General features: G+C 48.9%; 1 pseudogene; it reads right to left on the bottom strand.

Moving 5' to 3' along the window:
* Positions 1–755: 755 nt before the first annotated feature.
* Positions 756–1,186, bottom strand: LOC146785238 (microtubule-associated protein 1 light chain 3 gamma pseudogene; annotated as a pseudogene).
* Between the last annotated feature and the right edge of the window lie 14,683 nt (positions 1,187–15,869).

Raw genomic sequence — 15,869 nt, 5'->3', positions numbered from 1 at the left:
AGGCTATCATTTTGCCCGCTTTGTCTCCCTGGTCGTATAGTCGCGCATCCCTGTCTCTCGCGAGGATTTTAGCAGCTTCAGTCGCTAATGCCTTGTAGTCGGCCGCCTTGTATATTTCCTTTTGATTAGTTTAACTTGCATTTATTTTTCATTTGAAGTGTGTGCATCTTTATTAGAAACATAATTACATCTTTAAAAATAGAACATAAATTAGATATTACTTTTTACCAAATGTACTGGACAGAGTCACAGATACTAAGATGTATTTGCTATGACAAACCAGATGTCTCTAACTGCATAACCTCAAAGTACTTTTACAATAGTCACTGTGGTGGTGGAGTAATTGTGTGCAGGACAAGTGACCATCATGTCTGTCAATGCCCCAAAGAGCATGCTAGGTGACAAATGTCATCAATTAACCACCCTCCTGCCTGCAATCTCCACACTTGAAAAAAAACCTGCATATGTTGAGAGCACTTTATCCTCACCAGCACCAAAATACAAAAATGCAGCAGTAAGTAGTGTGAGGTTGTGCTCATACAAAGTTTATTTTCCACAAAAAAGAAAAATCCCTATTTGTTGAGCCTCTTAACAAGTAGTTCTTAAAGACTCGATTCAAAATCCGCTTCAGTAACAACTTATAAAGCATACAAAGTATTTTGGTTTAGTAGCAAGTGTTCACAATCCTCAAATGTGTGCAATGGCTATCTAAAAAGTATTTTCTCTGGTTAAAACCTGCTTTAATTTTAGACATTCTATATTAGTGAATGGCAGTCTGTCCATTTCCGCTAGTCACTGGTCAGTTTGCAGTTAAACATCTCCTATGATGCATAGGTCATGTACAGGAAGCCATCTTCATCCTCGTGATTCAGATACATTTCTGACATGTGAGAAATACGGACGGTAAAGTCTTGTTGTTCACCATAAGGTAAAAAGGGTGTGTTGTGGATAACGCCATTCAGCATCAAACAATGGTCTTAAATTTCATCATGGTAAGCTCTTCGGGAACAAGAAAGGTCCTTCTGTCCAAAACAGGCAAGTACTTTTCCCTTTGATACCATTCGACGAACACCGGCACTTTGGACGGAAACTTTCTGTTTATATACCCCACCTCACCTTTCCAAATTGCTAATCTCTTCCACTGTTTAAATGGGATTGAGTTTTAGTTTCTCTGCAGACTTAACATTCCCTTTCCTGGCAGCTTTATGCTGTTGCCATCACGGCACTGCACCACGCACTCTAAGCCTAATTGACAGTGAAATTATGATTTTTCTTCGGATGTGTGCGTGTTTTTATATGCAGTTATTCAAAGGTGAACAGAAAACAATTAAATTCATTTTTTTTCTTTTTCTCTGTCTTTGACCCCAACTTCACACTCACTGTGCCACTTATTAGTACCGTCCACTCACTTTTTTATAAAATGAAGACAGCCTAGAACTGCGCCATTCGCACTTCCTCGCTATCTTCATTTACATGTAATTGCAGACCTATTTGTGTCCCCCTCACAGCACATCCACGGCCCCACAGTTTGAAGACCTCTGAATTAATGTATCATGCTGTAAGGAAGTCACCATCCCTCTATTACTTCGACTATACATGGACTGCATACTGTTGCTACTCTTTGAGAGTTCGTTGTACAAAGGCTTAATGAATTTGAATATATAAACTCCTCTTTAATGGTAAAGTTGGATTTAATTTCACAATTCTGCAAATGCCACTTTTAGAAAGTGCCAAACAAAGTGCCAATGCTGCACAAGGCTTTTGCCTAAACTTTTTCGTGTGTGTTGACTGAAACAATCACATTTTTGACTGCTTTTTCGGTCAGATTTAATCAAACAGAAGTAAATCAATTACATTACATTTTCATTTTTTCACAACATCTGATATTTCATAGTCCTAAACTGCACCGTGATTTCCACAATACCCTTATTTTTGAATTATATACAACAGTTTTATAAGTTTTTGACACCTTCTAAAAATACAAAACTTGGCAAAAAAACATTCAACTCTTTACAGCATTCATACCCACTCACACCCATTCATATTAATCATTATATACAAAACAAACTAAGTGAAAACGTGTCAATGACACGTGTAGGCCATCCAGAAAAGATTGTACTCTCGTTGTTTAAACTCTTTGTTCTTTGAAAAAAGTCTTTTTTACAATTGGTTGGCCTTAACTAGTAAGGTCTACGCGTTTCGGAACCCTTTTCTTGCTGGGATCCTCGTCAGGACCAATGTGTACTGAAATAAATGAACAAAAGATTGTTTAACCAATATCCTGTCTCTTTTTGTCTCAGGTGACTGCGCTATGTTTAAAATTCTCACCTGCATTTTAAATGCAGTCTGTGCCTCGCAGGGGAATAAGATGTACTAAACATCTACCTCTGTCTGCCAAGCCAAAAGATTCTGCCTGTCAAGCCAAAAAGATACAAGGAATTCAATCAACTACTGCCGTCCTCTCATGACAACACAGGTTTCAATTCTCTTAAAGTCAAAGTCTGTCTAGTTTACTGTTGGGTGCTTACTTTTGGTGTGCGTCGAGGTGCAGAATATCTGACGACTCGGTTCCAATTACATCCGACTCCTCGATGTAAATAATACTGACACAGCACGTGTGTTGGAATGGCTTCAAAGTTGCCAGTTGTATTCGTTACACTGCGTATCCAAAAATGAAACAACACGCGTAAGCGATATATCGAAGGGTCAGTTGGAAGTTGTGTACATGCAGTGCACAGAATCGCAGTTAGTTTCTGCCTTACCTCAATGAAACGAAATTCCAGCGTCTCGGTGGGGTTCTCTCACGTAGCTGCTATGCTCCGTTTCTGCTTCCGTCAAGGTACGTTATTGAGTGTTTGTCGCATCACGTGAGGACATGGCGTTGGGGTAGTGGCTTCTGGGAAATGTGGTTCTTAGATGACACTGACCTCTTTTTATGCAAAAGAACTTTATTTAGTCTATCAAGTGGACAACAGACAAAGACGTTATGATGTCTGTTTTGCAAATCGCTGCCGTGTTCTTGGCGTAACCTTATGATCTCTAATGTAATGAAGACGCCACTTGTCTTGTTAATCCCGTTTTTAACTGAGAAAAAAAAACATTTTTATTTTTTGTCCAAATGTCTAAGCGTGTTCCCACAGCGCTGTAGTCGGCACCTTTGTGAAACTGTGGTTAATGCTACTGTCGATCTTTTTAGTTCCTTTTTGTCTGGTCCAACTGTTGTCCATAATTTTTTAAGTTCTCTTAACCGACAATGTAGATCTGATGCGAAACAATTAACCCTATAATAGAATTCTCTGCTCTGGTGTTGGTGTACTCATTGATCTCCTAACATAGTGAGGGTTTGGAAATATTTTATTATATTTGCATTTTGTCGCCCTGCTGTATGGGCGCTCCCATGGATGATGTCCAATGTCTGTCAGCTTCCTTTCTTATAACTGTTCTTATAAGTTGAACATTTCTGAAAGTTCGTTTAGCCCGTCAACTGAAGTGTTGAATTTAATAATCAACATCGCTTCCCGTCTCAATAGTTTTGAGTCCAGATCCCCACCTCTGGCGTCTTTTTCGACTTTAGAGATAATTGTCCATTTCAGATCTCTTTCTCTATGGTTTTTTAAGGACCAGTGGTTGACCAAGGGTGCATTTTGGATTTGTTTCCGAATTCTTGATTTGTGTTGCTGAATCCTGTGTCTAATTTCTTGATTGGTCTTGCCAATGTACAACTTTGTGCAGGGGCACAGTATTCCATATACCACAAATTTAGATTTACAATTTGAAAACGTGTCATGTTTCCAGTGGATTCCGTTGTGCGAAAAAAAGTTGCCTTCTATAGTTGACTCGCAGCATGTACAAGTGCCGCATTTTTGATGACCTTGGATGGGAGGTAGGTTCAGGAAGCTTCTGATTGTGGCATTCTTCGTTTTGGGCATAGCTGCCCGTACAATCTGGTTGGCAATACTTTTGTCCTTTTTGAAGGCAAACAGAGGAGCTTCTTTGAATGATGGATCCAACTGTCTGACTAAGTGCCAATTTTGGTTGATTGTTTTTTTCAGCCAGTTTGATGTGGGGCCGAACGTGGTCACACAGACAATCCTGTCTGTCTTTGTTGTCTTTTTCTTCTCTAACAGCGTCTCTCGCGGGGTCCACCATGCTCTTTTTATGGCTCTTTTTAGAAGTTTTTTGGGGTAACCTCGCACCAAAAGGTTGTTCTTAAGGGCCTCTGCATGGGAAAAATATTCATCCTTGAATGTGCAATTGCGACGAATGCGCAAAAATTGCCCATAGGGTAAATTTTCTTTGAGGCTTCTTGGATGGTTGCTAGAAAAGTGCAGAGCTTTGTTCCTATCAGTTTTTTTCTTATACAATGTAGTGGCTAGAAAGCCGTCCGTGGCATAGACTTCAACGTCTAGGAATGAAATTTTTGATTTTGAATGGTTCATACTGAATTTTATATCCTCTGTGCGGTTGTTGAGCCACATGAAAAAGGACTGTAATTGCTCTTCTTCCCCAGTCCAAATCATGAAAATATCGTCTATGTAGCGCACCCAGCTCCCGATGTACTCTACAAAGGGATTATTGTTGTAAATGAAAGCTTCTTCATACTTCGACATGAATAAGACCGCTAATTCTGGGGCAAAGGGACAGCCCATAGCTACGCCTTTTATTTGGTAAAAGAACTCTTCTTTGAAGCTGAAATAATTGTTTTTTAGTGCGAATGTTGCTAGTTCCATAATGAATTGGGAAGGAACTTTCTCTGGTTTTGGTCTGTTGTTGAGAAAACTGTCCAATACTGCCAAACCCTCATCTTGGGGTATCTCTGTGTATAATGATACTACATCTAGCGTCACTAGAAAATTAGTATCTTTTTCAAATGTCATCAGTTCCAATTTTTTGAGAAAGTCTGTGGTGTCTCGAAGAAATGATTTGACTTCCTCCATAAACGGTTTGAGAAAAAAATCAACAAACTTTGAAATTGGTTCAAGCAATGACTCACAGCCCGAGACAATTGGTCTGCCTGGAGGGCACGTGGAATCTTTGTGTACTTTGGGTAGCACATAGAATACTGGAATACGTGGATGTTTATTTCTCAAGTACTCATATTCGCGTTTTCCTAAAAAACCTTGATCAAAGCCTTTTTGGAGTATGTTGAATAGCTTTCCTTGTAATTCAAAAGTCGGGTCGTGTGATATCTTTTTGTAGCACCGTTCATTGTTAAGTTGTTTATTCACTTCTGTCGTGTAGCGGTCTGTCCCCCATACCACGATTGAACCGCCCTTGTCTGCTTGCTTTATTGTTATTGATGGATCATTTTTTAGTTCCGTTAAGACTTCTCTTTGGATTTTGGTAATGTTTGATTTTGTGTGTCGTTTCCGCTTTTTTCAACATCTGTTATGGCAGATAATACGACTTTCTCGAACAAGATGACCTCTTTCGGAATTTTTCCTGGTGGAGGGCAGAATGTAGATTTTTTCTTGAGTCCTGTGGATTCGACATTGGTGATGGCTGGGTTGTCTTTGAAAAAGGTGGTCAAACGAATTTTTCTGCAGAATTCAATGAATTCAGTTTTGATTTGGATAAAGTTAGTATCTCTTGAAGGAACAAAAGTCAAGCCTTTTTCAAGAATACTCAGTTCCGCGTGTGATAAAATCTTATCTGATAGGTTATAAATCAGTGATTTGTCTAATTTTTGTAATTGTGTCTCCTTGTTGACATTTCCCACGGTTGATTGCTGTATCGCATCCTGCCTCGTGGTTTTTGGCGGCCCCTTCCTAAAAAAGACGGTTGTTGTTGGAAGTTTTGTTGGTAGTTTCCTCGTCTGTTATACTCTGGACGATTATTTGGGGTTTCTGTCTCACTTTCACTTGATGACGTCGTGTCTGAAAAAGTTATAAAATTGTTTCTTGATCTACCTTGATATTCAGGCAGGAACTTGCGTGCTTCCGGTCTCAAATAGAAATCTGATTGGAGATAGGGGTAAGTTTTTTCAATTGAGAAGTTGTTCCTGTCTTTTTCAAACTTGGCTCCCTTTTGATTAATTGAAAAGTCTTTAAATTCCAAGATTTCTTTATCTACTTTTTCCAGGAGCGATTTTGAATCCGTAATAAGTTGATTTGATTTGATCTCTGATTCTAAGACGGCTATCTCTTCCAGTTGTTGTTTGGATAGTCTTTGTGCTGTTTCAACAGTAAGGACCATTAGGTCCCTGCTGCATTTTGTTTCAATAAGACTGTAGCCTTTTTTGTAGGTCGGATCCTCTGTAAAGATTACCGATACATTGCGTATCTGTAAGCCTCCGGGTATTGTTCCTGCCCTTAGATGTTCCACAAGGAAGTGGCCGTGGAGGTCTGTTCAAATTTGTTTCTTTTTTAGTCTTATGAGCCGATCCGATTCATTTGTGATTTTGGCTGTAGCGCTTAATGTCACCGAAGCGAAAAGAGGAGGGTCATTGATCAATTTAGCAATATGTTCTTCGCTATACGCTAAGGTGTCCCCGTCCATCATGGTCGTGCGGGATCTGAATCTAGTTATATTGGTCTATACATAAAACACTTCAAGAAAACACTTCAAGTCGTCTTACCAAGACTAATGAACACCAAAAAACAAAAAAACTCTGTGAAAAAATTCCTATTTGTAGGGTTGTGTCTTTCCTCCCTTGTACAACCTCGCGGGTGTGCATCCGCTAATAAACTGAAAGAACAGTTCTGGGTTTTGACTTGATGGCAGCAAGGCCAAGTCGACTAATAATAAGTACCAAACAAAGTGCCAATGCTGCACAAGGCTTTTGCCTAAACTTTTTCGTGTGTATTGACTGAAACAATCACATTTTTGACTGCTTTTTCGGTCAGATTTAATCAAACAGAAGTAAATCAATTACATTACATTTTCATTTTTTCACAACATCTGATATTTCATAGTCCTAAACTGCACCATGATTTCCACAATACCCTTATTTTTGAATTATATACAACAGTTTTATAAGTTTTTGACACCTTCTAAAAATACAAAACTTGGCAAAAAAACATTCAACTCTTTACAGCATTCATACCCACTCACATCCATTCATATTAATCATTATATACAAAACAAACTAAGTGAAAACGTGTCAATGACACGTGTAGGCCATCCAGAAAAAATTGTACTCTCGTTGTTTAAACTCTTTGTTCTTTGAAAAAAGTCTTTTTTACAATTGGTTGGCCTTAACTAGTAAGGTCTACGAGTTTCGGAACCCTTTTCTTGCTGGGATCCTCGTCAGGACCAATGTGTACTGAAATAAATGAACAAAAGATTGTTTAACCAATATCCTGTCTCTTTTTGTCTCAGGTGACTGCGCTATGTTTAAAATTCTCACCTGCAATTTAAATGCAGTCTGTGCCTCGCAGGGGAATAAGATGTACTAAACGTCGAGAGCGCTAGGTGGCGCCTGACCGGCATGGCCGCCTTTCACTAAGGCTCCCGGCATCGGTCCCCGCAAATCCGGCTTCCTCCTTTCCTGGACTGCCCTGGCCGGCTCCCTCGGAGTGCGGGGGTCCGTGAAGCTGCCCTGCCGCCCCGTACCGAATCTGGGGGCGCTGCGGGCCCTGGGAGCCTCCCTAGCCGTCGCGGAGCCAGACCGACGGCGTGCAGTGGCGGCTGTGGAACCGCGGCGCGGCCACGCTGAAGAAATTTAGCCCGCGGCGCCCACGAGGGGAGCAGGCCTAAAACTGCTGGCTGAGGGACGCGGTGGCCACGGGGCTCCCGCGGGTGCTGCTGACACTGGCCCGGTGCTGCCCTGCTTTGCTGACGCCATCCGGAGCCCCGGGGGTGCTGGATCGGACCCCCCCGCGTGACGCAGAGCGGCGAATCAGGCGGTGAGTGGGGCTGGCCGCGACCGCTGCATCGGGGCAACTGCGGGGTTGGCTGTCCGGGGGAGCCCCCCCCCATCGGGCCGTGTGTCGGCGGCCGGGGGGGCCTGGGCCCCTGGCTCCCCCCCCTCTCCTCCTGGTGGCGGCGCGGAACCGGCTCCATCGATCCCAGACCGGCTGCGGACTCCGGGTGCGGGGGGGCCCTCGCGGATTCGGGCCGCATACCGGCGGTCGGAGGGGGTGTATGTGCTGTCCCCCCCTCCTCTCCCCCCCCCCCCCTTCCATCGCTTGGAATCCCGGCTGCGGACCCTGACGAGTGACACTTTGCCCCTCCTGGGCACTGAGGGGAGACCCGGCTAATTGTTCCCTTGGAGACCTGGGCTGCGCCGGAGGTTGCCGCCCTGCGGCGGCCGGCTGGGGGGCCCGGGCGACGGCCGGGGGCCTGGCACTGAGACCTACATTGCTGGATCCCGCTTTGCTGAGCTGCCCGGCAGGGCTTGACCGCTGAGGCTGGTGCTTCCGGGCCGTTCCCGGCCGGTGGCCCTCCCGGACGAGCCTCCTGTTTGTCCCGTGGCGGCCCAGCTGCCCGCTGCCGTCCCACGGGCCTGTCACCGGCTAGTTGCCCTCCTTCGCTGACGGACGGCCCAGAAATGGGTAAGGACAGAGCCGCCAAGCCGGTGTCCGGGGCCACCCAAACCAGGATGGACAAATTCACAACCTCCGACAAGGGGCCCGGCCCCACGGGCGAACAGGCCCCGGCCCCTGCTGCAGACCTGGCTGCCATCCTGCAGGCCATCAACTCGTCCCGCGCCTCGCTCGAGGGCATGGTGGGTGAGGTCAAAGTGGACGTTGCTCTTCTCCGGCAAGATCTGAGGAACGCCACCGCCCGCATTTCAGAAGCTGAGTCCCGGATATCCACGGCCGAGGACGACATCCGCCAGCTGCAAGACCAGGTTCGGGAGTTGACCACCCACTCTAAGGAGTTGCACCGCCGGGTCGAGGATGCGGAAAATCGCGCCCGACGCAGCTACCTGCGCTTGGTGGGTTTCCCGGAAGGAGTTGAATCGGGCCGGGCGGACGATTTCATGGAGCGCTGGTTCCGATCCTGGATGCCGGAGGACAGCCTGTCGGCTTCGTTCGTGGTGGAGAGAGCCCACCGCTCCCTGGCCCCCAGGCCCCTAGGGGCTCCACCCCGGCCGTTCATCCTAAAGCTCTTGAACTTCCGTGACCGCGATGCCATTCTCCGTGAAGCCCGGCGCAGGGATGCCCTCCACTATCAGAACCACAAAATCATGGTCTTCCCGGACTACACTCGCGAAGTCCAGGAGCTGCGCCGCTCCTACATTGAAGTGAAACAAAAACTGCGCTCCCTGGGACTCCAATACCAGCTCCAATTCCCAGCCCGCCTCCGGGTCATCTTCCAGCAAAAGACTCTCTTCTTCGATACCCCGCGGGCGGCCTGGACCTGGTTGGCGGAGGAGCACCCCTTGCAGCATTCTGGGCGCGGATCGCCTCTGGGTCCTCGGGGGAGACGGGGGAGACCCCGGACATCGAAGACCCGTCGGCGGCATCGGACATTGCCCCGGGAGCGCACAACGGGGGAGGCGATCACCACGCGCTCTGGGGGCCGGCCAAGCCAGAGATCGAGAACCTCATCGGCCTCCTCAGCCGCGCACGCCAGTCCCGTGGCGGATGGGCAGCGGGCCGCGTCACCTCGGCTTACAGGCCCTGCAACCCACCCGGTTGAATTGGCGGACACTTCGGACCTCTCTCGCAGCCCTACCATCTGACTTTCTTTGCTTACCTTTGGGGTGGGGGGGGTGGGAAATGTTTGGGCGGGGGTGGAACGTCCCGCTGTCAGTGTTGCTCTAGGCCAGGGCAGGTAAATCAGGCTTCACTTTTGATGTATCAGGGGTCCACTAGCGCTCAAGCCCAAGCGTTTTAGTTTGGTGGTTCTTCCATTTGGTTCGGGCGACAGATGCTTCCGTTTTCGAAGTATAGGGCGGGGGGAGGGGGGTTGGGGTTGGTTTGGGGTTGCTTCTTCCTCGTTGGGGAGAATTTGTTGGTGGGGGGTGACTCCCCCTTATCTGTTGTGCTAAGGTATCATGTACTGTCTATCCCGCTCTCTCACCCGGCGCTCCGCTGTCCCTCCTCTCTGGGCACCTACTCGGACGCGCCTCCACTGGCTCATTCTTCTGTCCTTGATTATGGCTGACCCACCTGTCCCTAGGGCCGCCATGCGCATACTTTCCTGGAACGTCAATGGCCTCCTGGACCGTTTCAAACGCATGGCGGTCCTCAAATATGCACAACGGGCAGAGATCGATGTACTCCTCCTCCAGGAGACTCACTTGTTGGGTAACAACTGCCCCTTCCTTGGCCGTTACGGCTATGACAGGGTATGGCACTCAGGTTTTGCTCGGGGATCCCGGGGGGTGGCCATATTGCTTCGCAAGTCTTTTCCCTTTGTCCTGACTCGGGTGCTTTTAGACCCACAGGGTATGCTACTGGTAGTGTGTGGCACTCTGGAGGGCCGACCCCTTACCCTGATGTCCCTCTACGCAGCACCGTCCCTCCTGCCGTCAGCCCTTTCCCACGCAGCGGATATCCTCCCGACACTTCCTGCAGGGGCCCTGATACTCGGCGGGGACTTTAACGCTGTCTACTCGCCCCATATGGACTCGACGGGTCCGGTCTCTTCGACCCGCGTCGCCCGCGCAAAACAACTCTCCTCTTGGGCAGAATCCCAGGGCCTCTGCGATGTCTGGAGGATCTGGCACCCGCAGGAGCGCCAATACACCCACACGTCGGCGGCCCATCACTCCCACGCCCGGATCGACCTCATCTTTGTGCCCTCTACCGACTGCGTGGGGGTGCGGGACGCACGCATTCTTCCGAGGGGCCTTTCGGACCACTCGCCGGTGCTCCTCGCTCTCGGTCCCCCCCCCCCTCTCTGCCCGTCCGATATGGCGTCTGAACGCTTGGTTCCTTCACGACAAGGCTTTTCGGAGGGCGGTCGGGGGCGAGATAGTCGACTACTACTCTCATAATGAGGGCTCTGTCGTCTCCCCCGCCGTCCTCTGGGAGGCTGGCAAGGCGACTGTTCGGGGCGCCGCTAAAGGGCACCTGCAACGTCAACGACGGGCTCAATCCCAGAAGCTCGCGGACTGTGAGGCCCAGGCCTTAGAACTGGAGCGTAGTCTGGGTAACTTAGCCGATGCCGCACGGTCTCGTCGCTTGGCCTTCCTGCGGGAAGAGATTCGCCTGCACTCCCTGGAAGCGGCGAAGATCCTATGGCGCTCCTCGGTGGCCCGGGTGTACGGTTGGGGAGACAAAAACGGCACTCTTCTCCACCGCCTGGCGACCTATCCCCGGGCGGGCAGGATCATTCCAGCCATCGCGGACCCCGCGGGTGGAGTCCACACGGTCTCAGTGGCGATAGCCCAGGCATTCGCTGACTACTACTCCCGGCTGTACCGTCTCCGACCGTCCACGCTCTCCCTGAATGAGCTACTGGGAACAAACGGGGTGACACTTGCGCGGCTGCAGCCTGAGATTTCTGAGACCCTGGATTCGCCGATCGAGCTACAGGAGATTGAAGAAGCGATCGGCCGCCTGGCACCCGGGAAGACCCCGGGACCTGACGGATTTCCCCAGGAATATTACGCTCACTACCGTGAGACACTGGCCCCGAGGCTTCGAGACCTCTTTGCGGCCGTGGTGGAGACGGGCTCGTTCCGGCCCGAAACGGATACAGCAACCATAGTTGTACTCCCCAAGACACAGCCTCCCTCGCGGTCCTGCTCCGACTACCGGCCGATATCCCTTATTAACACAGAACTCAAAATCTATGCCACGGTCCTGGCGCAACGGTTACGCCCATCGCTCGCCTCCCTGGTCCATCCGGACCAATGTGGCTTTATGCCGGAGCGGGGGACCAGACACTGTCTACGGCGCCTCCACCTCGCGATGGCGCACCGCGGCCGCCTTTCCCCCTATCTGGCCCTCCTCTTGGTCGACTTTGAAAAAGCCTTTGATTCCGTGGGATGGGCGTACTTGGGTGAGGTCCTGGAGCGTATGGGCTTCGGCCCCCGGTTCCGAGCCATGGTAATGGTCCTCTATGCGCGCCCGCGGGCCCGTGTGTTGGTCAATGGGGCACTTTCTCGCCCATTTCCCATAGGCCGGGGGACGCGCCAGGGTTGTCCGCTCTCGCCCCTCCTTTTCGCTCTGGCGATGGAACCCCTGGTGGTACTGATTCGCGCGGATCCTGTTCTTCGAGGATGGGAATGGCCGGATGTGGCCCCCGACAAAATCGCCCTATACGCGGACGACGTCCTCCTCTATCTCTCGGACCCAGCGACCTCGGGACCCCGGGTCCGTCGGATCCTCCATCGATTTGGCCAAGCGTCGGGTCTTCACCTGAACCCCAAAAAATCCGTCCTAGTCCCGCTACACCCGTCGCGGGAATGCTTCGACTGGCAGTCGGACATCCCCCTCCGGAGACTCTCCTTTAAATACCTGGGGATTTGGGTCACCCTCCTTCCGGAACTATGCTGGGCCCTTAATGTGGCTCCGGTAGTCAACAAAACCAGGTCAGACATGCTCCGGTGGCAGTCCCTCCCATTGAATCCGCTAGGGAGAGTCGCTCTATACAAGATGATGATCCTCCCCAAATTTCTTTACATACTACAAAATACTCCATGCCCTTTTCCGCGCCCGTGGTTCCGAGACCTGGATAAAATGGTGACCAAATTCCTCTGGGGCGGCGGTAGGCCTCGGCTGGCCTTGGATCGATGCAGGGTCCCCTCCTATGATGGCGGTCTGAGCATGACCAATCTATATCTTTATTACCTGGCCACCCAGTTACTGGTGATCCATGACTGGTTCTCGGGAGGCTGGGGCGACCCGGCTTACCGTCTTGAGGTGCAAGGCCTTGGGTTCTCCTCCATCCAAAACATGCTCTATGGCACAACGGTCCCCCTATCACTCCCCGACGTCGTGCGGGCTCCTTTCCTCGCGTGGCGCGCGGCACTGCGGCACACTAGATGGTCGGGGACGTCCACACAACTCACTCCGCTTTGGCACGGGACCTGGCTGCGGGAGGTGGTGGGATTGGCGGGCTTTCGGCAGTGGGATCTTCTTGGTATCTCCTGTCTGGGCGACTTATGGCGTGGGAGCCGCATGTGTTCCTTCCAAGAGCTTCAGACCCGCTTCTCGCTGCGGCCCTCCCAATTCTACCGCTACCTTCAACTGCGCCACGCGGTCCGGGCTCACGTCCCTCTAGACTCCAGACTGCCTCCCCATAGCCCACCTGAAGCTCAGGTGATGCTGGGGTATCTGGGAAAGGGGGGTATATCCCGCATTTACAAATCCCTGATTAACAATTCCCCGGTGGACTGGAGCGGGCTCAAACAGCGATGGGAGGCCTGGGTGGGACCCCTGGACGAGGCGGACTGGAGGGACGCCCTTATGGGCCCTCGGTCGCTTACCACCTCCGCTAGGCTGCGGCTCATCCAAATCTACTACCTACACACCGCCTATCTGACCCCAGACCGCCTGTACCGGGCGGGTCTCCGCGTGGACGCCTCCTGCACCCGGTGTGGGGTGGCTCCGGCAGATTTTTTCCACATGGTGTGGTCTTGTTCCCGTCTACACGATTACTGGGCAGCGATTGAAACTGAGCTAGCGGAGGTCTTGGGTTGGGAGGTTCCCCATGAGCCTAGAATGGCCCTGCTGGGCATCATGGATGGGATCGACGGATCCCGTAACGAAAAGTACTTCCTCACCACTGCCCTTATGGTGGCTAAGAGAGACATAGCGGCAGTATGGTCACAACCGGACCCACCCAGAGTGGCTACCTGGAGTAGAGGGGTGGACTGGTGTGCGGCCCAGGAGCGGTCGTTGTGTGCTGCGCGAGGCTGCCCCAAAAAATTCCGCAAGATATGGGGGAAGTGGCTGGGGGGCATGATTTGAAGGGTGGGGGCGCGGGGGGTGGGGACGGAGGATGGGGGAGGGTGGGAGGGTCTTTGCAAGGGTTTATTGATGCTTATCCAAATGCAGTTACTGATGCCTTGTTCAATGCACTGCTGTATCTTACTCTTGATACTGTCTTTTATGCCGCAAAACACAATAAAAATTTGTTTATCAAAAAAAAGATGTACTAAACGTCTACCTCTGTCTGCCAAGCCAAAAGATTCTGCCTGTCAAGCCAAAAAGATACAAGGAATTCAATCAACTACTGCCGTCCTCTCATGACAACACAGGTTTCAATTCTCTTAAAGTCAAAGTCTGTCTAGTTTACTGTTGGGTGCTTACTTTTGGTGTGCGTCGAGGTGCAGAATATCTGACGACTCGGTTCCAATTACATCCGACTCCTCGATGTAAATAATACTGACACAGCACGTGTGTTGGAATGGCTTCAAAGTTGCCAGTTGTATTCGTTACACTGCGTATCCAAAAATGAAACAACACGCGTAAGCGATATATCGAAGGGTCAGTTGGAAGTTGTGTACATGCAGTGCACAGAATCGCAGTTAGTTTCTGCCTTACCTCAATTAAACGAAATTCCCGCGTCTCGGTGGGGTTCTCTCACGTAGCTGCTATGCTCCGTTTCTGCTTCCGTCAAGGTACGTTATTGAGTGTTTGTCGCATCACGTGAGGACATGGCGTTGGGGTAGTGGCTTCTGGGAAATGTGGTTCTTAGATGACACTGACCTCTTTTTATGCAAAAGAACTTTATTTAGTCTATCAAGTGGACAACAGACAAAGACATTATGATGTCTGTTTTGCAAATCGCTGCCGTGTTCTTGGCGTAACCTTATGATCTCTAATGTAATGAAGACGCCACTTGTCTTGTTAATCCCGTTTTTAACTGAGAAAAAAAACCTTTTTATTTTTTGTCCAAATGTCTAAACGTGTTCCCACAGTGCTGTAGTCGGCACCTTTGTGAAACTGTGGTTAATGCTACTGTCGATCTTTTTAGTTCCTTTTTGTCTGGTCCAACTGTTGTCCATAATTTTTTAAGTTCTCTTAACCGACAATGTAGATCTGATGCGAAACAATTAACCCTATGTTAGAATTCTCTGCTCTGGTGTTGGTGTACTCATTGATCTCCTAACATAGTGAGGGTTTGGAAATATTTTATTATATTTGCATTTTGTCGCCCTGCTGTATGGGCGCTCCCATGGATGATGTCCAATGTCTGTCAGCTTCCTTTCTTATAACTGTTCTTATAAGTTGAAAATTTCTGAAAGTTCGTTTAGCCCGTCAACTGAAGTGTTGAATTTAATAATCAACATCGCTTCCCATCTCAAAAGTTTTGAGTCCAGATCCCCACCTCTGGCGTCTTTTTCGACTTTAGAGATAATTGTCCATTTCAGATCTCTTTCTGTATGGTTTTTTAAGGACCAAGTGGTATTAAATTCAACACTTCAGTTGACGGGCTAAACGAACTTTCAGAAATTTTCAACTTATAAGAACAGTTATAAGAAAGGAAGCTGACAGACATTGGACATCATCCATGGGAGCGCCCATACAGCAGGGCGACAAAATGCAAATATAATAAAATATTTCCAAACCCTCACTATGTTAGGAGATCAATGAGTACACCAACACCAGAGCAGAGAATTCTAACATAGGGTTAATTGTTTCGCATCAGATCTACATTGTCGGTTAAGAGAACTTAAAAAATTATGGACAACAGTTGAACCAGACAAAAAGGAACTAAAAAGATCGACAGTAGCATTAACCACAGTTTCACAAAGGTGCCGACTACAGCGCTGTGGGAACACGCTTAGACATTTGGACAAAAAATAAAAAGGTTTTTTTTCTCAGTTAAAAACGGGATTAACAAGACAAGTGGCGTCTTCATTACATTAGAGATCATAAGGTTACGCCAAGAACACGGCAGCGATTTGCAAAACAGACATCATAACGTCTTTGTCTGTTGTCCACTTGATAGACTAAATAAAGTTCTTTTGCATAAAAAGAGGTCAGTGTCATCTAAGAACCACATTTCCCAGAAGCCAC

Source organism: Triturus cristatus, chromosome 11 (genome assembly GCF_964204655.1).
Source record: "Triturus cristatus chromosome 11, aTriCri1.1, whole genome shotgun sequence".
NCBI lineage: Eukaryota > Metazoa > Chordata > Amphibia > Caudata > Salamandridae > Triturus > Triturus cristatus.
The sequence above is the reverse complement of the archived record's forward strand: the minus strand, read 5'-3'. Positions and strand labels throughout refer to the sequence as shown.